Source organism: Myxine glutinosa, chromosome 12, assembly GCF_964187855.1.
Source record: "Myxine glutinosa chromosome 12, kmMyxGlut1.1, whole genome shotgun sequence".
Lineage (NCBI taxonomy): Eukaryota > Metazoa > Chordata > Myxini > Myxiniformes > Myxinidae > Myxine > Myxine glutinosa.
In genome coordinates, this window is record NC_136272.1 from 85,201,626 (window position 1) to 85,226,625 (window position 25,000).

A 25,000-nucleotide genomic window follows, 5' to 3' on the forward strand; every position below is an offset into this window, starting at 1 on the left:
CAGTCGCTAACATAGTTTTAGACTTGGTTGAAAAAAACGGGAAGAGAATCCCATGAAAGTTTCCATTTATAGAACGAAATGATTTCTCAAAGGCCTGTAAAATAAAGCCCATTCACTGAGTCACCCTCCCGATTTCATCTCGAATTCACCATCTGATTTAATTTTTATCGATGGTTTTAGACCCGGTGTCAGCAATAATTGAGAACATTCACGCACACACGGGAAAATGCAGAGATTTTTTTTTTTAAATCGCGCCACGATGATACACGAAAATACACCGCCTAAAATAATAGTCGGGGAAAATGTCGACATATATTAAAAATTCGCTTTTTCATTTCCGTTAAGATATATTACTTTACTTTTGATGACAGTCGTCACAAAAACGACATATATTTCTTCGTTCTTATTTCATTCAACATTATTTTCCGGAAGTAAATACTAAAATATGTTTCAGGAAATTACCGAGAGATATTTCTTCGTTTTTTTTTATTAGTTATGCGCGCATACACTTTAAATAGGTTTGTTTGAAATCTTTAATTTTCACAATGTAATTTACTTGCCATTTGATGATTACAAGACACTTCCTCTGGAGGATCGTGACAATTCATGCGTTGCGTGGAAACTTCCATATCCAAAATGAATGAGACGGGAGAGGAGCGAGGGGTTGGAGAGTGAGGGGCGAGGGGTTGGAGAGTGAGGAGCGAGGTGTTGGAGAGCGAAGAGCAAGGGGTTGGAGAGCGAGGAGCGAGGGGTTGGAGAGCGAGGAGCTAGGGGTTGGAGAGCGAGGGGCTAGTGGTTGGAGAGCGAGGAGCTAGTGGTTGGAGAGCGAGGAGTGAGGGGTTGGAGAGCGAGGGGCTAGTGGTTGGAGAGCGAGGAGCGAGGGGCTAGGGGTTGGAGAGCGAGGAGCTAGGGCAGGGGTTGGAGAGCGAGGGGCAAGGGGTTGGAGAGCGAGGAGCGAGGGGTTGGAGAGCGAGGAGCTAGGGGTTGGAGAGCTAGGGGTTGGAGAGCGAGGAGCGAGGGGTTGGAGAGCGACGAGCAAGGGGTTGGAGAGCGAGGAGCGATTGGAGAGGAGAGTGAGGAGCGATTGGAGAGGAGAGTGAGGAGCGATTGGAGAGGAGAGTGAGGAGCCATTGGAGAGGAGAGTGAGGAGAGATTGGAGAGGAGAGTGAGGAGAGATTGGAGAGGAGAGTGAGGAGTGATTGGAGAGGGGAGTGATTGGAGAGGAGTGTGAGGGATTGGAGAGGAGTGTGAGGGATTGGAGAGGAGTGTGAGGGATTGGAGAGGAGTGTGAGGGATTGGAGAGGTGTGTGAGGGATTGGAGAAGTGTGTGAGGGATTGGAGAGGTGTGTGAGGGATTGGAGAAGTGTGTGAGGGATTGGAGAAGTGTGTGAGGGATTGGAGAGGAGTGTGAGGGATTGGAGAGGAGTGTGAGGGATTGGAGAGGAGTGTGAGGGATTGGAGAGGAGTGTGAGGGATTGGAGAGGAGTGTGAGGGATTGGAGAGGAGTGTGAGGGATTGGAGAGGAGTGTGAGGGATTGGAGAAGGGTGTGAGGAAGTATTGGAGAGGGGTGTGAGGACGTATTGGAGAGGGGTGTGAGGAAGTATTGGAGAGGAGTGTGAGGAGGTATTTGAGTGGAGTGTGAGGAGGAGTGGGATTGGAAAGGTGTGAGGGTGGAGAGAGGAGAGTGTCAGGTGGAGAGGAGTGAGGGGTCACATATTATGTGAAATAAATAAATTGTGTTCATTACACCATTTCTGGATCTGATGAATTGCCAGTAACCATTTTGTAAAATTTAATGTGCAGCATCTAAATCAAGATGTCCAAATGTCACACACGTCCATGCCCGTGGGATTCCCACGGGTGACCCCACTAGACTGCAGCAAGAAAAAGAACGAGACGGGAGAACGAGACCCTCGATGAACGTGATCACACACTTCCGGGTTCGGTTGCGAGAGTACGCTGGCGTTGCATATTCGCCGCTTCTCCGACTGGATGGATGTACAGGGTCTGCTTCTACTTTTCTGACCTGACATCTCACACCTGTCCTGCCTTTTCACACCCGCACGTGCCGCGTGTTCTCCGGCTGGATAACGGAATCTGCTTTTGATGGTACGGAATACGGAATCGAAAGGCCCGCTCCCGTTGTTTGTGGCCGTGGCCTTGTTTGCCGGTGGCCTTGTGGTCTTGGTGGCCTTGTGGCCTTGTTTGCCGCTGTGGTCTTGATTAGCGGCTGCAGTCGTTTGCCGCTGCGTTTGCCGCTGCGTTTGCCGCTTTGCCTCCTCGACCTTGGCCTCGTACTCGTCCCTTCGCTCCTGCCTGGCATGGCTCTGAAGTACTCCGCCGCAAGGCTTCTTCTGCTCAATACCCGCTCCACCCCATCATGCATCTCTGCCATCAAATCAAATGGACTCCTCCGACGACCCAGGTGCATTCACCGTGGCTCCGGTCGCAAGTTTGTTTATTTGCAATCAGGTCACTCCATCCCCGTCCTCTGGTCGGCTCAGCGCACTCTCACTCTTCGTCCCAGCGCACCTGGTCACAGCAACCCACACGATCGCACCTCCTGCCTACGAACCCTGGCTAAATCACCTGAATTCATCCCTGCTGTTCAAAACAACATCAAGCTCACCCTGTTCAACACCCGGTCCCTCAACAATAAATGCCTCATCCTGAACGAATACATCCTGGATAACAAACTGGACTTTCTCTGTCTCACCGAAACCTGGCAACAACCTCTGGACTACTACACACTCAACCTCACCACACCCAATGGATATTCCTACGTCAATAAACCACGCTCGGAGGGCCGAGGTGGTGGAATTGCCGTTATCCACCGTCAAGACATCAAGACCAACCTCATCTCCATCTCATCTGCTCCATCATTTGAACACCTGGCTTTAAAACTCTCTGGTCACACGCAGTCAGTCATGGCTGTCGTCTACCGCCCTCCCAAACCACACCCATCATTCCTGTCTGACTTCTCCTACTTTCTGACCCAGCTATGTTCCCTCTCCCCCTCAATCCTCCTCCTTGGTGATTTCAATATCCACATGGACTCCACTGACTCCACAATAACCACTGACTTCACTGATTTACTCACCTGCTTTAACCTCACTCAACATGTCGACTTTCCTACCCATATCCGTGGTCACATTTTGGACCTTGTCTGCTCCACTGGATTAAATTTGCACCATCTCTATGGCTCCGACCTCACCCTCTCTGACCACTTAGCCATCACTCTGACCATCAACATCCCCGCCCCAACACCAAGGCATTATCGCACAATCAACTTCCGTAAGCTAAACGCTCTTTCACCTACCTCATTCTCATCCACCCTCTCTGAAAAAATGTCCACTTCTCCCTTCATTGACCTCCACACCCCTTCCGACCTCACTGACTACTACAACCACACTCTCTCCTCCTGCCTTGACCAGCTTGCGCCTGTAAAAACCAAAACAGTTTCTTTCACCCATTCTGCTCCCTGGTTTACCCCTGAACTCCACCTGATGAAAACTCGTGCTCGCCAACTTGAAAGACTCCGCAATAAAACGGGTCTCACAGTTCACTCCCAAGCCTACAAGGACCACATACAACACTACAAAGATGCCCTCTCCCGCGCCCGCTCTGCCTACTACTCTCAAATTATCCACTCTGGCTCCGGAAACCCAAAAGCACTCTTCTCGACAATAAACAAACTCCTCCGCCCCCTGAACACCACCACCCAGTCATTCACAGTAGACAACTGCATCTCCTTCCTCTCTTTCTTCCAACGCAAAATTGACAACATCTACAACAGCTTGACCACCGCCGCACCCGCTCCCCCTCCAACCACCTGCCCCCCCTTGTCCTGCCATCCCCTGTCTCGGTTCTCCCCAATCTCTCCTACTGACCTCTCTGAACTCCTCATAGGAATGAAAACTGCCACCTGCACTCTTGACCCCATCCCCTCCAGCTTTGTCAAAGCCTCCCTCCCTGCTCTCTCTCCACTTATCATTGCAACAATAAACTCCTCCCTGTCTACAGGCATCGTCCCACCTTCCCTCAAAATTGCTGCTATTACCCCCATTCTAAAAAAACCTGGTCTAAACCCTGACACCCTAAACAACTTCAGACCCATCTCCAACCTACCCTTTCTGTCAAAAGTTTTGGAACGCGCTGTAGCCACTCAACTCAAACATCATCTCTCTGCCAATAACCTGTATGAAACATTCCAATCCGGATTCCGCTCCAACCACAGTACTGAAACTGCTCTCCTCAAAATCACCAACGACCTTCTCCTCTCCTCTGACGCTGGCAACCTCAACATTCTCGTCCTCCTCGACCTCAGCGCTGCCTTTGACACCATCGATCACACTATCCTCCTCACCCGACTTGAATCCACCTTTAACGTCACCGGCACTGCCCTCTCTTGGATTAAATCATACCTCTCTGACAGATGCCAGTTCATCTCCATCAATAACTGCAAATCCCCCACTGCTCCCCTCCCCCAAGGTGTCCCCCAAGGTTCAGTTCTTGGCCCCCTCCTCTTCATCCTTTACCTGTCCCCGCTCGGTCACTTAATCCGCCGTCATGGTCTCCAATTCCACTGCTTCGCCGATGACATCCAGCTTTTCATCTCCACCAAGTCCGTCTCCACCGACACCCACTCTATCCTGACAAACTGCATCACTGAAATAAAATCCTGGCTTCAAATCAACTTCCTCAAGCTTAACTGTGATAAATCTGAAATAATCATCATTGGCCCAAAAACGCTCACAAAATCCACCCATAACTTTGCCCTCAACATCGACGGTATCCCAGTATCCACCTCCCCTCACATCCGGAATCTTGGCGTCATCTTTGACCAAACCCTTTCCTTCGACAAATACACTAAACAGATCACAAAGTCAGCCTTCTTTCACCTGAAAAACATTGCCCGTCTCCGCTCATCCCTCTCCTCCACGGCTGCAGAAACCCTCATCCACGCCTTCATCACCTCCCGTCTGGACTACTGCAATAGCCTCCTCTATGGTTCACCCTCAAAAATCACCAATAAACTCCAATACATTCAGAACTCCGCTGCCCGTCTACTCACTCATTCCCGGACCCGTGACCACATCACCCCCGTCCTTTACAAGCTTCACTGGCTCCCCATCCCCCAGAGAATCCAGTACAAAATCCTCCTCTTGACATACAAAGCCCTCCATAACCTGGCCCCATCCTACCTGGCTGACCTCCTCTCCAGACACACTCCCACCCGCAACCTCCGCTCTGCTGGTACCAACCTCCTGACCCCCTCCATCCGGACCAAATTCAGATCCTGGGGGGGACAGGGCCTTCTCCATCGCTGCTCCCACCCTCTGGAACTCACTACCTCACACCATCAGAGACTCCTCCTCACTCACCACATTCAAAACATCACTAAAGACCCACCTGTTCAACGCTGCATTCAACATTCAACCCACAGCATTTAACCCCTGAATATCTCTTCTCCTTCTCCCTCCTTTTGCTTTAAATATTTCCCTATTGATTCTTGTCTTTTTGCAATTGTTGTTTTCATGTATTGTTATGCATTATGTTTTCCACTCTGTCAAAGCGCCTTTGGGCTTCTGGAAAAGCGCTATACAAAATAAATGAATTATTATTATTATTATTATCACAGACTCGCACAGGATGCTGCTGCAACAACGATGAGGAGGGTTGGAGAGGAGCGAGGGGTTGGAGAGTGAGGAGCTAGGGGTTGGAGAGTGAGGAGCTAGGGGTTGGGGAGTGAGGAGCTCAGGGTTGGAGAGTGAAGGGCTAGGGATTGGAGAGGAGCGAGAACTTGGAGAGGAGTGAGGGGTTGGAGATTGAGGAGCTCGGGGTTGGAGAGTGATGAGCTTGGGGTTGGAGAGTGAGGAGCTAGGGGTTGGAGAGGAGCGAGGGGTTGGAGCGAGAGGAGCAAGGAGTTGGAGAGTGAGGAGCAAGGGTTGGAGTGTGAGGGGCGAGGGGTTGGAGAGCGAGGCGCGAGTGGTTGGAGAGCGAGGCGCGAGTGGTTGGAGAGCGAGGAGCGAGGGGTTGGAGAGCGAGGAGCTAGGGGTTGGAGAGCGAGGAGCGAGGGGTTGGAGAGCGAGGAGCTAGGGGTTGGAGAGCGAGGAGCGAGGGGTTGGAGAGCGAGGAGCTAGGGGTTGGAGAGCGAGGAGCTAGGGGTTGGAGAGCGAGGAGCGAGGGGTTGGAGAGCGAGGAGGTAGGGGTTGGAGTGTGAGGAGCGAGGGGTTGGAGAGCGAGGAGCGAGGGGTTGGAGAGCGAGGAGCGAGGGGTTGGAGAGCGAGGAGCTAGGGGTTGGAGAGCGAGGAGCTAGGGGTTGGAGAGCGAGGAGCGAGGGGTTGGAGAGCGAGGAGCTAGGGGTTGGAGAGCGAGGAGCTAGGGGTTGGAGAGCGAGGAGCTAGGGTTTGGAGAGCGAGGAGCTAGGGGTTGGAGAGCGAGGAGCTAGGGGTTGGAGAGCGAGAATCTAGGGGTTGGAGAACGAGGAGCTAGGAGTTGGAGAGCGAGTATATAGGGGTTGGAGAGCGGGGAGCTAGGGGTTGGAGAGCGGGGAGCGAGGGGTTGGAGAGCGAGGAGTTAGGGGTTGGAGAGCGAGGAGCTAGGGGTTGGAGAGCGAGGAGCTAGGGGTTGGAGAGCGAGGAGCTAGGGGTTGGAGAGCGAGGAGCTAGGGGTTGGAGAGCGAGGAGCAAGGAGTTGGAGAGTGAGGGCCGATTGGAGCGGAGAGCGAGGAGCGATTGGAGAGGAGAGTGAGGAGCGATTGGAGAGGAGTGTGAGGGATTGGGGAGGAGTGTGAGGGATTGGGGAGGAGTGTGAGGGATTGGGGAGGAGTGTGAGGGATTGGGGAGGAGTGTGAGGGATTGGGGAGGAGTGTGAGGGATTGGGGAGGAGTGTGAGGGATTGGGGAGGAGTGTGAGGGATTGGAGAGGAGTGTGAGAAAGTATTGGAGAGGAGTGTGAGGAGGTATTGGAGGTGAGTGTGAGGAGGAATGGGATTGGAGAGGCGTGAGGGTGGAGAGAGGAGAGTGTCAGGTGGAGAGGAGTGAGGGGTCACAGATTATGTGAAATAAATAAATTGTGTTCATAACACCATTTCTGGATCTGATGAATTGCCAGTAACCATTTTGTAAAATTTAATGTGCAGCATCGAAATCAAGATGTCCAAATGTCACACACGTCCATGCCCGTGGGATTCCCACGGGTGACCCCACTAGTGTATATATATGGAGGGGTTGGAGAGTGAGGAGCTAGTGGTTGGAGAGCGAGGTATATATATATAGATATATATATCTCCTATATATATATATATTTATATTTATATATATATATATATATATATATATATATATATCTATATATAATATATATATATATATATATATATATATATATACACAAAGAATTAAGTTAAGCACCCCTACACAACGAATTAAGGTAAGCACCCCCTAATATATATTCTTTGTGTATATGTATACATTGGCATATATTCTAAGGTATGTGAGATCAAATAATGATTGGTATGACATTAGCAATTATCCATTGATGAAATTGAGTGATCAAAGTGAAAAAAAGTGATTGGTTGAGTCAGTGATCCGATCACGTGGGTCCTACACACGTTATTGACGCAAAGATCGCTAGAGGTCTTCTCAGAACAATGACTGTACGTTAGAAAACATAAACGTCATCCACACTGTCCGTGATGGACCTATAGCTCCATACTTAAATTGAGGTGAAAATATGCCTAAAATTCCCAAAAAATTTCACCTTAAATTATTCAGAATAAAATATTGAAAACGGCATGATTGTTATGTTTTTATGTGACCATAATATCACTTCTCCAGAAAATATAGCAATATCATGGGTATATTACACTGTTTTGACGACAACAAACTTGTAATGTGCGAGGTTGTAAAAAAACGGGGGGGGTGCTTAACTTAATTCTTTGTGTATATATATATATATATATATATATATATATATATACATATATATATATATATTGTTACGGATATGAGGACTGTATTTTTTTGATTGTGTAATATTGCTTGAATATGGCCCCTCCTGCCTCCAGAGTTGTGTAAAGGTAAAAAGGGCGTCCCGGTAGTTAATTCCATAAAGCATCCATTGAAGGACACTATAATACCCTTGTTCAGTAGTTTATATCCTTATTATGTGTTTTAGGGTAAGGCCTTGTCTTCCATTAGAATGACACTCCATTGCACCAAGTGGAATAGATAGATTCCCTTCATTCCCATTCCCAAAAACCTCCATTTCCCCTTTCGTCAAATGCCATTCGCATTGCCAACTACAATTGCAGCCATTGACCACGAGGCAGGGTTGGGGAAGAAAGGCGGGTCCCCACCTCGTCATAGAGGGGAGGAGTGAGTCAGCCCCACTCAACCAACCACGAACAAGGGGTTGGACTTGGAGAGGGTGTGGAGAGAAACATCAAGGAGGTTCGCGAAGGTTGAGGGGCGGGGCCTATATAACCCGCCGCGGGACGTTCCCCAGGGAGATGAGAGATGAGCTATGACAAGAGCTGAGTTGTGAGGTCCAAAAGCTTAGCTGAGTCGTCAGAGGAGAGCTGAGTGAAAGGGTCCAAGGCAGAGCTGAGTTGTGTGGTTTTGGGAAAGAGCTGGGTTGGTCGTCAGTGGTGGTCAGTGGTTGCGTTGAGTGGTTGCGTTGGTTGCGTTGAGTTGTCGGTGGTGAAGAGTGGTTGGACCAGGAAAGAGAGAGAGGAGAGAACCCGTCACGCCAGACCCCCCACCAGCGCGTCGGCTCCACCAAGCAGCTCCGACCCGTGATCCCGCGCACACGACAGGATCGGTGGCATCAGCGGCCGTCGAGGTCCAGCCCGACGTCCCGTGCGGGATCAAGCTCCAGCCAGCTCCGTGCCGTCCTCCCCCTCCAGCCACACACCTCCTTCCAGCCAATCCACTCTGCAATTCCCCATTCGTGTACGTGAGTTTGTTCTGTTTGTTCTGTCCTGGGTAGTCAATTAAGTCTGTATAAGCTAGTAATTTTCACTGTGTCACCTGCTTTTTCATGTCCCTGTACATAACCGTGACTGCTCCTTTTTGCTTGTGTGTGTAATAATAAATCCCGTTACTCTTCTGTACGTCTTCTTCTTCCTCTTTACATTCGGTTGTTTTAGAGTTTTCCACATTGAATAGCTGTGGTGCGATCGGGCCAACGTTTGGGTGAATCGGGGAAACTGTTAGGTCGCGGGGCCTCCGCTCGGCAAATATAACATCCTTAACTGCAGGACCGTAACAATTGGTGTCTGGGAGTGGAATTCGGGGCCCGAACCAAATTTTAAAAACATTTAGAAAAACATTTGGTCAAAATTTGGAGCGGCCAAAATTTGTTTTGTGAAAGAAAAACCCGAATTTTGAAATCGCGCCATGGCTGGTCAAGGCGATCGGATGCAGGTGGGTGAGCTAGAGGAGGGGTTAGGAGTAACCCAGGATCAGAGGGACGAAGTAGAGGAGAACAATGAGGTGGTTGAGGAGGTTCCAGGCGCGCAAAATGGCGTCCTCGCGCACGTGGTTGAAGGGGCACAAAATGGCTCCTCGCACATGGCGGCGAGAGCCGCGCCCTCTGTACCAACGGTTGAAGAAATGCAATCATTTATGGCTGGAATGGAGGCCCTTATGGCCGAGATGAGGGAGCGAGTCAAAAAGGACTTGGGGAACCGGTTGGATGCTCAGGGTGAGCGATTGGAGGCAATAATAAGCGAAATGAGGGCCGATAATGAGGGACTGGCGAGGGACAGGGTCGCATATGAAGTAAGGGAAGCGGAGAGGGACAGAGACCGCGGGTTGGGTGAGCAGGTCCCACGGGTGCACGAGAAGGTAACGCGGGTCGAGAAGCGCTGGTTGAGCGAAGCGGAGGAAAGCGCGGGTACAATGACGGGGGTAGAAATCGCGACACAGGGTTTGGAAAAGCCGGCAACCGATGAGGTAAAGGGTGTTTTATTAAAGCCAACGGTCGTCGAGGGGAATAAAGACAAAGCAGTAGTGGGTACAATTAAAATTGAAGAGACGACGGAGGTAGCCCGGGAATTGCAGGGAGAAATGGAATATGTGCAAGGTCGGTGCTCAAATCACGATGCTGTACTTAATAACCCAAATAAAGATTTGCAGGTGCGCGTGGAGAAAAGGTTCCCCCAGGTGAGTCGTGCTGTATATTGTGCGGGTAGATTTTGCAGGATGATGTTTAACGACAAGAGAATTGTCGCGCGATTGGGATCAAGGAAGCACCCGGGCGTTGGTGAAGGGTCGCGTGTGGAAAAAAAGTGTGCGTCAAGGGGTGAGCGTGTTACGAAGCGCGAGTGTGATACCGAGTGCGAGCGAGAATGCACGTCGGGGTGTACGGAGTGTGACACAAGGAGTGAGAGCAATACGTGTGCGTCAAGGGGTGAGCGTGTTACGAAGCGCGAGTGTCATACCGAGTGCGAGCGAGAATGCACGTCGGGGTGTACGGAGTGTGACACAAGGAGTGAGAGCGATACGGAGTGTCCGTGCGAGGGTGAGAGTGACCCGGAGAGTGAGTTGGTGGTGGAGCGGGTGCGAGAATGCACGCTTGGAATGGTTGAGGGTGTGCGAGGAAGCACACCTGAGTTGGTCATGGCGCGGGTGTGGGAGAGCCCATCTGAGCGCGTTAGTGGGTGGATGCAAGAGTGCACGCCCATGGTGAGTGGTACGGAGTACGTACCGAGGGAGAGTGCGCAAGACGGTGCGCGAGGTGTGTTAAGGGAGTGTGCGAACGGCGAGTGTGCGCGATAGGTGTGGTGTGTAACAGGGAGTGCTTTGGTGGAATGTACGGACGGCGTTGGAACGCCGGGTTTTGTGAGGGTGAAAGGGGTAGCGTATGCGTGTGAGCATGCAGGTGAAGCATCGACGGTAACCGGGTTAGCGGTTAGAGCGACGGATAGCCGATGCGAGCACTCGGGGCGCGGTGTGCTTTGTTGGATGCGAGGCCTGGCGCGGATCGATGCTGCGTCGCTTCTCTTCGAAGCGTCGTTGCCGATTCGGGCTTGGCCCCGCCCTGCACGGTCGAGTCCGGGCCTTGTCGGGCGAGGTGACCGGTCCGGTTCAAGGGCGAGTGGGAGGAAGCGGAACGGTGCCCCCTGGTGGGGACGGGGTTCCGACCGGGGGAGATTGAGCCATCGGGCCCGGGACCGCCGAGATGGTGCGTGGAATCTCGGCCCGACCAAACCACCTCCCTTGAACCGAAAGCCGGACGGATTCAACCTGCAGGCGACCAAACCACCCGAATTCATTGCTCGGCTTTACGAAGCCGAGTTTAATGATGTCATGACGCACCGAGGCTAGGATATAGCGGACTGTGATGATGATGATACTGATAGTGTTTTGATCCGAAATTTAGAAAAGTGAATAGAATTGGCAGTAATTGGAAATTTTTGATTGGTTGGAATTTGGTAAGCAAAATTGATAGTGGGATGTCCCCGATGTGGTGGGATGGCAACTCTGTCATCCCTCACCAAGCGGGGGGCAAAGGAGCACTAGTTTTATGGGGTCTATGGCAGTGAAAACTAGCCCGGGAGGGTTAGGATATATCGTGTGGAGGGATCTAGAAAAGAACGACCTTAGGTAACGTTAAGGTTAGTTAGTGACTGATACCTGTAGTGGGGACGCAGGTAGATTAGAGTGGATGATAATGACGTGGTATGTGCTTAGTTTAAAGGGAAGACGGGGAGCACTAAGTTAGCAGGGCAACAGGTAGTTTAGATGATGCCGTGTGAGTGTTGGAGGTGTATTTAGAAGTGTATTGTGAAAAGTGTGTGAGGAACAGGTGTGATTGCACAGGTGTGCAACTGAACAGGTGGATGGAGCAGTGTTTGAGTGAGTGATAATGATGTGAGTTGTGCTGACCAAATGGTCCAGGAAGGAAGGAGGGTGCAGGTGGCACCAGGTATGATTGCACAGGTGTGCAACAACAGGTATGAAGAACAGGTGTATGGAGAATGGTTGTGTGGAATAAATGGTAGTGTGGAATATCTGGAGTATTGGAATGGATGGTCGTGGAGTGAGTATGGTGGAAACTATGGAGTGGAGTGGATGGTGCGAAGGTGTGAATGGGGGAAGAGTGGACCCCCATCACGAATACCCGGGGCGGGTAGTGTAAGTGTTAGGTAGAGGGTATAGGTAAATTGTGGTTGGATATTGGCATCTGTGGTGCGGGTGGAAGAATGGTGATTGGATGGGTGCATTAGTGTTGTGGAAATGGCTGGGCATGTAGCCTGTTAGTGTGTGTAGTTGGTTTGGGCACTCCACCACTGTGAGGATGTCGGCCAGGTGAGGCCGCAGGTGGGCTCTGGGAGCCGGTAGAGTTGTTGTGGATGGGGCCCGAGGATCCGGAGGACGGACCCGGGTAGCCCAGTGCCAGAGGGCACCGAGTGGGGTGACAGCGCCAGGAGGGGCCTTCCCCAGGTAGATAGGTTAGGTAAGGAGCAGGTAAGCTCGGGTGGCAACTGCAGTGGTGGAGGTGTGCAGGTGGGTAGACCTGCTGGGAGAGCTACACGGCCCAGTCATGAAATTGTGCAAGGGCACCGGGAGTTGAATCGGGGGAGTGAGACCCCAAATTGAGAAGCACCACAGTTTGGTCAATGGGAATTGGTTTTTAGAACCCATAGTGTAAGATGGCCAATGGATTGGCAGGGAAAGACCCCGGGTAGTGTAAAGTGTGTTAATGTCATTTAGAGGATAGTTAGGATGAAAATCTCCTCGCACCATCTACATCCATTCACCTGAGGTGACAGGTAACTCCACACCATGCCATGTTTTTATTATTTTTATGATGCAAATGTTTGGAATGTGAGACGCATCATGACGTGGGTGTGACATTGTGCTGATGTTCCATCTCTTCCTCCTTATGAGGATTGATGATGAATTGGGTGATGGCAAATTTTGGATAGAGGGATTGTGGGAACGAATTTGGTGTAGGGGAAATATGGGGAAGATGTGACGGTAGCGACGGATTTGTAAAGGTGTAGATTTTGTAAATATGGGGTAAGGGCAAGGGTAGAGTAGGTGACAGGGGGGGGGGGGTGACGTACGGTAGGGACGAGCTTTCTCACTTCGCTCTCCATACGCACTTCGCCTTGCATTGCCTTATTTGATGTGTACCCTTGTGACCTTACCCCTCGCTCATCTGTCTTCCCCCCTTTTGTCTCCCACATGACCTGTGCGCCATTGGGCGCCGAGGGGAGCGTGCGTGAGTCCGCCATTGTGCGCCTGGAACTCCCAGAACCAGCTGTCTGCATCGATGCACCACATTATGGACCACATGTCTGTGGCCGAGCACCACTTATGGACCCCATGGGTTGGGGCGTGGCCCCTCTGCTGGATCCGGCCATGAGGGCCCGAAATCTTGCTGGCGGACCTTGGCCACAGGGCACCGATGCCCCACAGGTGAACCACACGTAGTCGGCCCTGTGGGCCATAAATAAAGAAATAAAAAACGGACACGTTAAGTGCATTTTATTTCCACAAATAGGCCGCCAGCAAAGGAAAAAGACAACAACTGGAAGAAAATAATAATAACCAGCAGAGGGAGCCGAAGAGCAAGAGATCACCTGCAGGGTTAGGGGTTGTTGTTTTTATTTTTTATTGATGGACAGTGATGACTGTGCACCGATTGGTGCCTGAGGGTGTATTGGTGCGTTTTGGGTGCTTTCATGGTGCATTGATGCAGAGCAGACTGTCTCCCCCCCAGAAAGAACAATCACAGGTCCTGGGTTGCGTTTTGTAAATAAAGTAGCGTCACTGTAAATAATGCTCCCCACCGTCAGTGTGTAGTTTGAAGACCATTCCGCAATTCGGTTAACTGTGGGCGTGAGTCTGTTAGGTAGGGTGCAATGGAGCAGCGGGACATATTTATTTATGTTTTAAAACTGTCGCACTCAGGGTCAGGTTAAAAGTAGAGGGAACTACACCTACGTGTCACACTAAATTAAAGTTGTAGGCCCGGGACGTGCCTAAGAGGAGGAGGGTGCAGTGTTGCGGATATGAGGACTGTATTTTTTTGATTGTGTAATATTGCTTGAATATGGCCCCTCCTGCCTCCAGAGTTGTGTAAAGGTAAAAAGGGCGTCCCGGTAGTTAATTCCATAAAGCATCCATTGAAGGACACTATAATACCCTTGTTCAGTAGTTTATATCCTTATTATGTGTTTTAGGGTAAGGCCTTGTCTTCCATTAGAATGACACTCCATTGCACCAAGTGGAATAGATAGATTCCCTTCATTCCCATTCCCAAAAACCTCCATTTCCCCTTTCGTCAATTGCCATTCGCATTGCCAACTACAATTGCCGCCAATGACCACGAGGCAGGGTTGGGGAAGAAAGGCGGGTCCCCACCTCGTCATAGAGGGGAGGAGTGAGTCAGCCCCACTCAACCAACCACGAACAAGGGGTTGGACTTGGAGAGGGTGTGGAGAGAAACATCAAGGAGGTTCGCGAAGGTTGAGGGGCGGGGCCTATATAACCGGCCGCGGGACGTTTCCCAGGGAGATGAGAGATGAGCTATGAAAAGAGCTGAGTTGTGAGGTCCAAAAGCTGAGCTGAGTCGTCAGAGGAGAGCTGAGTGAAAGGGTCCAAGGCAGAGCTGAGTTGTGTGGTTTTGGGAAAGAGCTGGGTTGGTCGTCAGTGGTGGTCAGTGGTTGCGTTGAGTGGTTGAGTGGTTGCGTTGGTTGCGTTGAGTTGTCGGTGGTGAAGAGTGGTTGGACCAGGAAAGAGATGAGAGATGAGCTATGACAAGAGCTGAGTTGTGAGGTCCAAAAGCTGAGCTGAGTCATCAGAGGAGAGCTGAGTGAAAGGGTCCAAGGCAGAGCTGAGTTGTGTGGTTTTGGGAAAGAGCTGGGTTGGTCATCAGTGGTGGTCAGTGGTTGCGTTGAGTGGTTGCGTTGGTTGCGTTGAGTTGTCGGTGGTGAAGAGTGGTTGGACCAGGAAAGAGAGAGAGGAGAGAACCCGTCATGCCAGACCCCCCACCAGCGTGTCGGCTCCACCAAGCAGCTCCGACCCGTGATCCCGCGCATACGACAGGATCGGTGGCATCAGCGGCCGTCGAGGTCCAGCCCGACGTCCCGTGCGGGATCAAGCTCCAGCCAGCTCCGTGCCGTCCTCCCCCTCCAGCCACACACCTCCTTCCAGCCAATCCACTCTGCAATTCCCCATTCGTGTACGTGTTTGTTCTGTTTGTTCTGTCCTGGGTAGTCAATTAAGTCTGTATAAGCTAGTAATTTTCACTGTGTCACCTGCTTTTTCATGTCCCTGTACATAACCGTGACTGCTCCTTTTTGCTTGTGTGTGTAATAATAAATCCCGTTACTCTTCTGTACGTCTTCTTCTTCCTCGTTACATTCGGTCGTTTTAGAGTTTTCTCCATTGAATAGCTGTGGTGCGATCGGGCCAACGTTTGGGTGAATCGGGGAAACTGTTAGGTCGCGGGGCCTCCGCTCGGCAAATATAACATCCTTAACCGCGGACCGTAACAATATATATACACACACATATATATATATATATATATATATATATATATATATATATATATATATATATATATATATATATATATATATATATATATATATATACACACACATATACACACACACACACACACACACGTTTAGTGGTGCAGAACTTTAAAATACTGTACATCTTATTATAATAGAGCAATGTAGCGACCCATGGATCCCCCAAGCGAGACCAGCAACAGAATCTCCTTGCTCCAGCCGGTGACGTAACTGGCTGGCAAACCACGGCGCCGGGGTGGCCGGTCACGTGACCACCAAAGCGTGCCACGCGTGCGGTTATAATCCTTTGCACCTGTCGGTCACATGACCACCAAAGCGCGCCTCGCCTGAGAGGCGTGGCTTTCGGTTTCGGTTGTGCTTTCTGGTTGTGATATATATGCAGCCCGATAAACGGGCTTTTTAGAGAGTTCCCGAGTTGGTTTTTACAATAAACATCTTCTCGGACGAGTTTGTGTCTTGCCCGTCACTTCGTCCGTCTCAAGCAAGAGCCCTGCTCTTCACTGATGACCCCAACGTGATGCTCGATGCCGTGACGCACCGCAATGGCCGAAAACGTCGGTCGCGTGAGGGCCGGGAACTCCGCGAGGAGACGTGCGAAGTTGTCTGCCAATGGGAGGGCGCAGGAAAACTCGGTGGGCGCGGAACGGCTCAAAGCGCATGCCAGGGAGCTGAAAGTTTCGGCGTTGACGAGACGCCGGCATTTCACGTCGACCAGCAGCCCGTGGGCGCACAGAAAATCGGCCCCGAGCAAAGCCATGGGGACGTCCGCCGTCACGTACTCCCAGTGAAAGAGCTGGCTGCCGAAGCGGAGGGCGACGGTGCGTGGGCCGAAGGTGCGTATGGCGGAGCCGTTGGCCACGATTAAGGAGGGGCCGCAAACGGCGGCCCGCCTGTCCTCCGCCGAAGCGGGAATGACGCTCAGCTGGGCGCCGGTGTCGCAGAGAAAGCGCTGCCCCGACGCTTGGTCCGCGATGAATAACAGGTTTCCGGAAGGGCCGGTGTTCATTGCTGGTAAGGAACGCCGGCCGGCCCGTTTCCCGACTTGCCGAACGTGCACGGGGGTCGACATGATCGGGCCTGCCGCCCGAACCTGGCATGGAAATAACACCAGGCCGGGTCCGGCGGGGGCTCCGGTCGACGCGTCGGGACCGGGCGACGCGGCGTCGCCGCTGCCAGTCACGCCGGCCCGGCGGCCTCCGGGAAGGAAACTGCATCGCGGGCGCCGGGCGGGTGGGTTCCCGGCCGCCACCCCGACGAGCTGGCTCGCCGCTCCGGCGAGCTGGCCTGCCGAATCGATCTTGTCGGCCTCCTTGGCGAGGTCGCGGGGGTTCACGATGGTCGTGCCTGCCAGGGCGACCCGTACCTGGGCCGGGAGCTGGCGAAGAAAAAGCTCCCGAAACAGGAAATCCGAGGGGTGCTTGCCGAGCAACGCGAACATGTAGGCCATGCGTTCGGACGGGCGCGTATCGCCGAGCTCAGGAAGGTCGAGCAGGCGTCGTGCGCGCTCAGCCGGGGAGAGGGCGAAAGCGCCCAGAAGAAGTGCCTTGATGGCGTCGTACTTGCCGTCAGCGGGCGGGTTCTGGAGGAAGCTCAGGCAGCGGGCGGCGGTCGCGGAGCCAAGCGCGGCGACCACGTAATGGTATCGCGTGGCGTCCTCCGTTATGCTACGCAGGGCGAACTGGGAGTCCGCCTGCGCGAACCAGACGGCGGCGTGTGCTTCCCAGAAGGTGGGCAATTTGAGGGACACTGCGGTGTCCATCGCGTGTCGTAAATTCGGGGTCACCAGTGAAGAGCAGGGCTCTTGCTTGAGACGGACGAAGTGACGGGCAAGACACAAACTCGTCCGAGAAGATGTTTATTGTAAAAACCAACTCAGGAAATCTCTAAAAAGCCCGTTTATCGGGCTGCATATATATCACAACCAGAAAGCACAACCGAAACCGAAAGCCACGCCTCTCAGGCGAGGCGCGCTTTGGTGGTCACGTGACCGACAGGTGCAAAGGATTATAACCGCACGCGCGGCACGCTTTGGTGGTCACGTGACCGGCCACCCCGGCGCCGTGGTTTTCCAGCCGGTTACGTCACCGGCTGGAGCAAGGAGATTCTGTTGCTGGTCTCACTTGGGGGACCCATGGGTCGCTACACATGCTCTTCACTGGTGACCCCGACTGCCCCCGCACGGATGCGGGGGCTGCGAACGGACACGGCAAGCGCGCCCTAGCCAGGGAAGACACCTCGGCTGGTGACGCCGGCTTCTCCCGCACGGCTTCGGGTGCAGTTTCGACCGTGGTTTCGACATGCCGGAGTTTCGGTAACGACGACGGCCATGACTTTGAGGTTCGCACACCGCGCTCGGCTCCTCCTCTACGACCGGAGGGGCGAACCTATTCCAAGACCCTCCGAAGGCACGGCTGCTTCGTCACCTTCGCGCGCACTGACATTGGCGGAACGGCTGCTTCGTCACCTTCGCGCGCACTGACGTTCGCGGCACGGCCGCTTCGTCACTCTCGCGCACCTACAACTACAACCGCAACTACTTCTCCGACCCTGCATCCTCGGGAGGCCCGCAAGGAACCTCGGCAGCCTCCCCCGAGGCCTTGACCAGCCCCTCGGTTGGCTCACCCGCTTTTCGCGTGCACCGCTCGAGCCTTCTCGGCACTGCACCCGCGAACTGCAACCTCGGGAGGCCCGCGAGGAACCTCGGCAGCCTCCCCCGAGGACTTGCCCCGCCCCTCGGCCGCCCCCCGTCCACTGCACCCCCCGTCCGACTACCCGCCACCACACCGGACCCCCCCCCCCCCCCGCGACTGGCCAGGGGTCGGTTCGGTCGGGTCATCCGGACCCCCCTCAGGTTGACCTTCCTGGATCAAGTCCATTCTGGGGGGGCGTGTGTAGCGACCCATGGGTCCCCCAAGCGAGACCAGCAACAAAATCTCCTTGCTCCAGCCGGTGACGTAACCGGCTGGCAAACCACGGCGCCGGGGTGGCCGGTCACGTGACCACCAAAGCGTGCCGTGCATGCGGTTATAATCCTTTGCACCTGTCGGTCACGTGACCACCAAAGCGCGCCTCGCCTGAGAGGCGTGGCTTTCGGTTTCGGTTGTGCTTTCTGGTTGTGATATATATGCAGCCCGATAAACGGGCTTTTTAGAGAGTTCCCGAGTTGGTTTTTACAATAAACATCTTCTCGGACGAGTTTGTGTCTTGCCCGTCACTTCGTCCGTCTCAAGCAAGAGCCCTGCTCTTCAGCAAACGTATATGGTTATGTATGTCGCTGTGTTTATGTGCGACGAAAACGTCTTCTTCTTCTTCAAATAAAATTACCACCCTCTTATTTAACCCTCTTAATTGCGTTAAGACTGCTGAGACCCCTCAGACCTTTGACGACCCTTTAATTCCCCCAAGACCCTTCAGACCACCAAGACCCCTGAAGACCCAAAAGACCCATAATACCCTTCAAGACCCTGAGGCTCAAAAAGACCCTGAGTACCCGAAAACCCAAAACACCCAAAACGCCCAGAAAACTCAAAAGACCCTGAAGACCAAAAAGATCCCGAATACCCATAAAGACCAAGAAGAACCATAAGACCCCGAAGACCCAAAATACACCGAAGACCCTTAAGACCCAAAAGCCTCTGAAGACACCAAAGACCCTGAAAACCCAAAACACCTCAAAGACCCAAAATACCCTTAAAGGCCCAGAGGATCCAAAAGACCCTGAAGTCCCAAATGGCCCTGAAGACCCAAAACACTATGAAGACCTAGTAAGGGCATTTTATGAGATATTTCACAAATCTGTTAACTAAATTGTTACCAAAAAATTTCTTCACCAATATGTTTGTAAAGGTGTGTAATAACATGTGTTAAAATGTTGAAGTTCAACTCCCGTGGAAAACCCAGAAAAAAAGCTGTTGAATTCGGGTACCGAAAAATTATTTTCGAGAATTTTTATTTTTTTAAATCGGCCCTTAAGTAACTTATGAGGGGTCAAATAAGGGTTTTTCATGATTCTGAGTTGATTGTTAACATTTATATTTCACCACAGACACTCCTTTGTGGAAAAATAATTTCTAAATATATCTAATTTTCTACTTTGCAGGACATGGAGTCTAGCAATATGGATGAAGACGTTACTCCACCTGTGCATCATTAGCATCAGCCGTGCGCCCTTGGCATACTGATGATGGCCTGCAGCGGCAAAGATGTGAAGCATCTTGGTAACAATGCAGGACAGATGCCCATTGTGGTCTGCAAGTCGCTCGGTTCTGATAAAGACCTTGATCACATCTACCATGTGGTGGTACTCCACCCAGAGTGCAGGTGTTCTTCCTCCTTTTGCGAGTCATTTGAAGGTTTCTTCAAACCTTTGCTCAAACACTGGCACTACTGGGTCTGAGTGTCTGGCTCCCATCTTCCCATCAGCCACCTTCTCCATGAAGGTCTTCATGTCACCATGCTCCTCCTCAGTGAAGGCAAGTTTCATGATGTGTTGATAGATGGCTGCATCGATGAGGAGGTGAACACGGATTGCCTTGTCAAAACATCCTCCATCCATGATGTGGTTGGCTGTCGTACTTCCAGGATAGATCAACTGGATCACATCTAGTAGTCCAGAATCTTCCATGATGTTACCCATTGATCCAAGATAAGACTTCAGCAGGTGAAAACCACCCAACCTTGGAATGACGGGTAGATTTGCCTGCTTTATTATATTCACAGCCTTCAGCCAAATCGGAAGATCAAAGGTCACTATAGCGACCCCAGCGCGCCGTATGCACTCTTTCAGAGTGGTGAAGATGGTGTTGAGGTCATTAGGGTCTCCTTCAATAACTGGGAGGAACTCGATCTGTGTGCTCTGCTTTGCATCATTAGCATGGATTCTCTTCATCCAGCCATTCCAGTTGGAGTGTGGGAACTCAGGATCGTTGGCTTTGATCACCCACCCCACTGCCCAGAGTGTGTCACCTGGAGTGAGGAGTGGCTGATCATGAGCCAGGGAGGAGGAAAGCTCAGCGAGGGGGAGAAACATGATCGCGTTCGTTCCTATCTGTTTCCTGTTCGTAAATGGAATAATCTTTACTTCAGTTCCTCTCAGGATCTTAGCTTTGTCGAGTGCCTTCAACTTCACCCGGGGGAAAGCTGCTGTTGTCTGTGGATCTGGCAAAGGTGGTGCCGGAGAGGTGACTTCGATCCAACCCATTGAGTGAAAGGGAGTGTTTCCGTGAATAGAGACAATGTTTAAATCTATATTGTCTCCAACAAACTGAGTGACTGCATTGTTTGTTTCCCCAACCTCCATAAAGACCACCTGATCATTACTTGACAATTCACTTTCACTGGCTGGCACTTTGGCTGTCATCACTGATTGATCCTCAAGCGCAGCATCAACCGCAACCTCATCATTGATCTGTTCATCGGTTTCCTCCACAATGGTGTCAAGAGTGCCAGAAGTATCTGGAACATCATCTCCACTCCTACTATTAAGGAAGCAGTATTTGTAGTTTTGTGTCTCCGTGTAAGACTCAGTGTATCCCAGCCGGTGGAACTTGTTGAGCATCCATTTTGACCCAAATCTATGATCAAGTTGTATGGCAAGCCCCATTTGGTGTGGCAATACTCCAGACCGAGGTCGACAGGCCTTAATAAAATTCTGCCCCCAAACGGCAACTCTTTCGTCTGTCTTGACAATCGGTCTCAAGAACATCTGAAGGCTTGCAGGAACAAGTGTCAGCTGACTATCGATGTCAGTCATACTGTGTGTGGTGGGGTATGACTTTGGACCTAAATCAATCAAGGCAATATCATTGGATATGAACTTGAGTGCCGTCTTTATGATCTGAGTCTTCTCATCTCCATGGTCAAGATTAGCATGATGCACTCGCAGAATATTGTCGGTGCCATCTTTGAGACAGAGTACATCTGCCCTTCTTTCCTGTGTTGTGAAATACAAGGTGTCTTCGTATTTCTCTAGAAGTTTTATCTTTAGCCAATGCTTTGAATAAGAAAGGCTCTTCTCTGGTGACTGATCAAACTCCTGCAGCTTTTCATGGACTTGGTCCATGTTCATTACCCCATGCTCTAATTCTGAGTCTAACCATTCGCAGAATTCAATAAAAACTGCCTCTCGCTCCTCATCAATACTCCTCTGTCCTCTCTTCCTTTTTCCTTCCTCATCAGTCTTGGACAAACTGTCACCTCTCGCAAACATAAGTTTGCATCGCAAATGGTACAGTGTTTCTTCTGCTACCAAGTCGTTGATCCCTTCCAGGCATCCAGTGACTTCAGTGCCCCAGTCATCCCCGCGACTCCGTGCTGTCTTCAGCAAGCTTGCCTTCAGTGTATCTGCAGTCAAATTATCTGGCACTCTGTATTTCTTTCTAGCTTGTGCTGGATTATTTTTGTAGAGCTGGGCTGGTTGGTTGCAAAGAATGCATACATCCTTATACAGGAGGTCAACTGACTGTGATCTTCTAGAACTGCAGCCAGTTGATGAACTGAACTCACAAGTAGTGCGTCTTCTCTTCAACTTTGATGACTCTTTCTCTGCCTTTGATGCTTGAGCTGACTTCTTGGTGGTTGCAACAAAGTTGTTGTACAGATCATTTTAACACTTCTGGTGGTACCTCAGTTTTCCTTCCTTTTGAGCCTCCTTCATACGTTCCACAACAGTAACATTTTCGACAGTTTCTGCTTGTTTCAATAAAGTTGAGTATCCCTTTGGAGTTGCCTGTATGAGCCTTTCAGCTGGTGTATCCGAGCGTGCACAGATGAAGCAATTGAGCACAGGTGGAGTAACGTCTTCATCCATATTGCTAGACTCCATGTCCTGCAAAGTAGAAAATGAGATATATTTAGAAATTATTTTTCCACAAAGGAGTGTCTGTGGTGAAATATAAATGTTAACAATCAACTCAGAATCATGAAAAACCCTTATTTGACCCCTCATAAGTTACTTAAGGGCCGATTTAAAAAAATAAAAATTCTCGAAAATAATTTTTCGGTACCCGAATTCAACAGCTTTTTTTCTGGGTTTCCCACGGGAGTTGACCTTCAACATTTTAACACATGTTATTACACACCTTTACAAACATATTGGTGAAGAAATTTTTTGGTAACAATTTAGTTAACAGATTTTCATATGTTTCCCTTACTAACCCAAAAGACTCCGAAATGGTCAAAGAATCCTACCCCTCTGAAACGACGTGTGGTGAGTTGCGCGGTGCGCGCCGAGTCACGCTAGTTTAAACAATAAAAGAGACATTCCTAAGCCTTTCGGTTCGCTCTCATCACGGAAAGAAACGCGAACAGGAAGAAGTATTAACAGAAACACGTTTTATAGACAACAAGGGAAGAAACTCAGTGCTCTTGGACCATGTTATCAAGGATTCCTTCAGATTTGCTGATGCCATACGTTCTGTTAGAGGTTAGACAAATGAGTGAAAATGCCATTATGTGCCCTTTCGATATTAACAGCCTCTTCACTAATGTTCCATTGACGGAGGTCATAGAGATCAGTACACAGCTCCTCTATCATGAGGATCTTCCAAAGTATGCCACTGATGTCCCAACGTGTCTTTGTTGAATATTGAATATGGCTACATGAGGGGTGCAATTTAGCTTTAATGACTGAATGTTCACTCAGATCGATAGTGTAGCTATGGGATCCCCTCTTGGGCCTGTCCTAGCAAACATCTTTGTCGGTTGTCATGAACGACATCCTTTCACTAATTTACATTCTGCAATTTCAGTCCCAACTATCTATTTATCGGTCCGTAGATGACATTTTTGCTGTTTCCACATCTACCTTAAGTGGTGAAGTCTTTCTGGAACACCTGAATGCTCTCCATCCATCTCTGCAATTCACCTCAGAGATGGAACGCTCCGGTGCACTCCCGTTCTTGGATGTGTTGGTGGAGAAGTCGTCGAACACGTGAATGTCCGACAACATTTACTAACCGGACAAAGACAACCACGACGGACATGTAGGAATGTTCAAAGTACAGCTGCTGTTCCCTGTGCGTCGACTATTGGAACTCATTTTTTGAGTAATCCTCAGTGTGCAGATCAAACAATGAAAGTTGGTTCCGAACCCTGAGCAAGGCAAGCAGTGTTTCACACCTCCGCATGATGCAGGTAACATTCATCAGGTCTAATGACCCTATACTCTGTCGACAAAAGGAATTTGTGCGTACATCGTGTTTGTTTTGACCATGTTAACTCGGTGGATGAACAATGGCAAATCGTCGACGGATGATCCATCCTCCCATCCTATTGGTTACTCGTTCCCTCCTGTAACAACCAATGAGCACTGAGGTTCTTACCTTGTTGTCTATAAAACGTCTTCTGTTACTGCTTCTTCCTGTTCGCATTTCTTTCCCTGATGAGAGCTAATCGAAAAGCTTAGGAATGTCTCTTTTAATAGTACCCGACTGCAAAGCCACAATGAGCCGGCGAAGCCAAAGCCTCTTGCCACTATTTTACCCATCACTATGGCATCAGTAGGTTAGGTAGTTGGTAGTAGGTAGGTGTAGTAGGTACCGTACCTGGTAAGACTTGGGAAAAGAGAAGAGCAGACAGTCCTCCCCAATACCTACATACAATAAATGTCACAAGAAGCTTAAGGAAGTAACTATACGATGTGCTAGCTTAGGGCCTATTTTAAGAAATTTTAACTGGGGTTAACATACGTTTTCACAGTATGTGTGTAGTCTTCTAACTTCAGTCGCTGTCAGGACTGGTTCTCTCTGGGCACTGGGGCTTCCCCCACCAGAAGAAGTTAGCTTGCAGTAAGATCAGTGCCGACAGATCAGACGATAGCGCCGTTTCAACGGCAATGTGTGACTCGTTAATCAAACTGTGTCGATGGCGCTGACTGGCTGACCTAAGTTGATCACTGATTGGTCAGCTCACAAAATTTCGCAAATTCAGACCTAAAATGACACCATTTGCATTCTGGATGAGATTAAAATTGATAAAATTTACTTCTTGATTAATTCGGTGAATTCCGTCTCAACTTCGGATATTTCCGGCCGTGAAAAACTATCCCCTATGGCCGCGAGATTTCTAAAAAATAATTATTCGTCGATCTATATTATAATAGCCGTAGATGATTCTGTCTGTCTGTCTGTCTGTCTGTTGGGTGTCTGTCCGGGGTGTGGCTTACTCGGTTTGCAGAGTAGCTCCACCCATAGCTCCACCCATTCTGGGAGTGGCTTCATATAATTATAAACAAATATCCACCATTTTATTAACTCGCATAGCTTTGAGGCCTGTTTTGTAGGCCCGTGGTGTCTTGCTCTCTCTCCCAGTTTTATTTCAAATCAAATTCGATATATCATTTCATTTTTCACAGTCGCTAACATAGTTTTAGACTCAGTTGAAAAAAAACGGGAAGAAAATCCAATGAAAGTTGCCCTTTATAGAACGAAATGAATT

At 50.4% G+C, this 25,000-nt stretch overlaps 1 protein-coding gene across 1 annotated transcript in view; it reads right to left on the reverse strand.

Annotated features, from left to right (window-relative positions):
• LOC137437562 (metabotropic glutamate receptor 6) overlaps positions 1 to 25,000 on the reverse strand; it is a 676,955-nt gene that overhangs the window by 376,813 nt on the left and 275,142 nt on the right. The gene's annotated exons all lie outside the window — the stretch shown is intronic.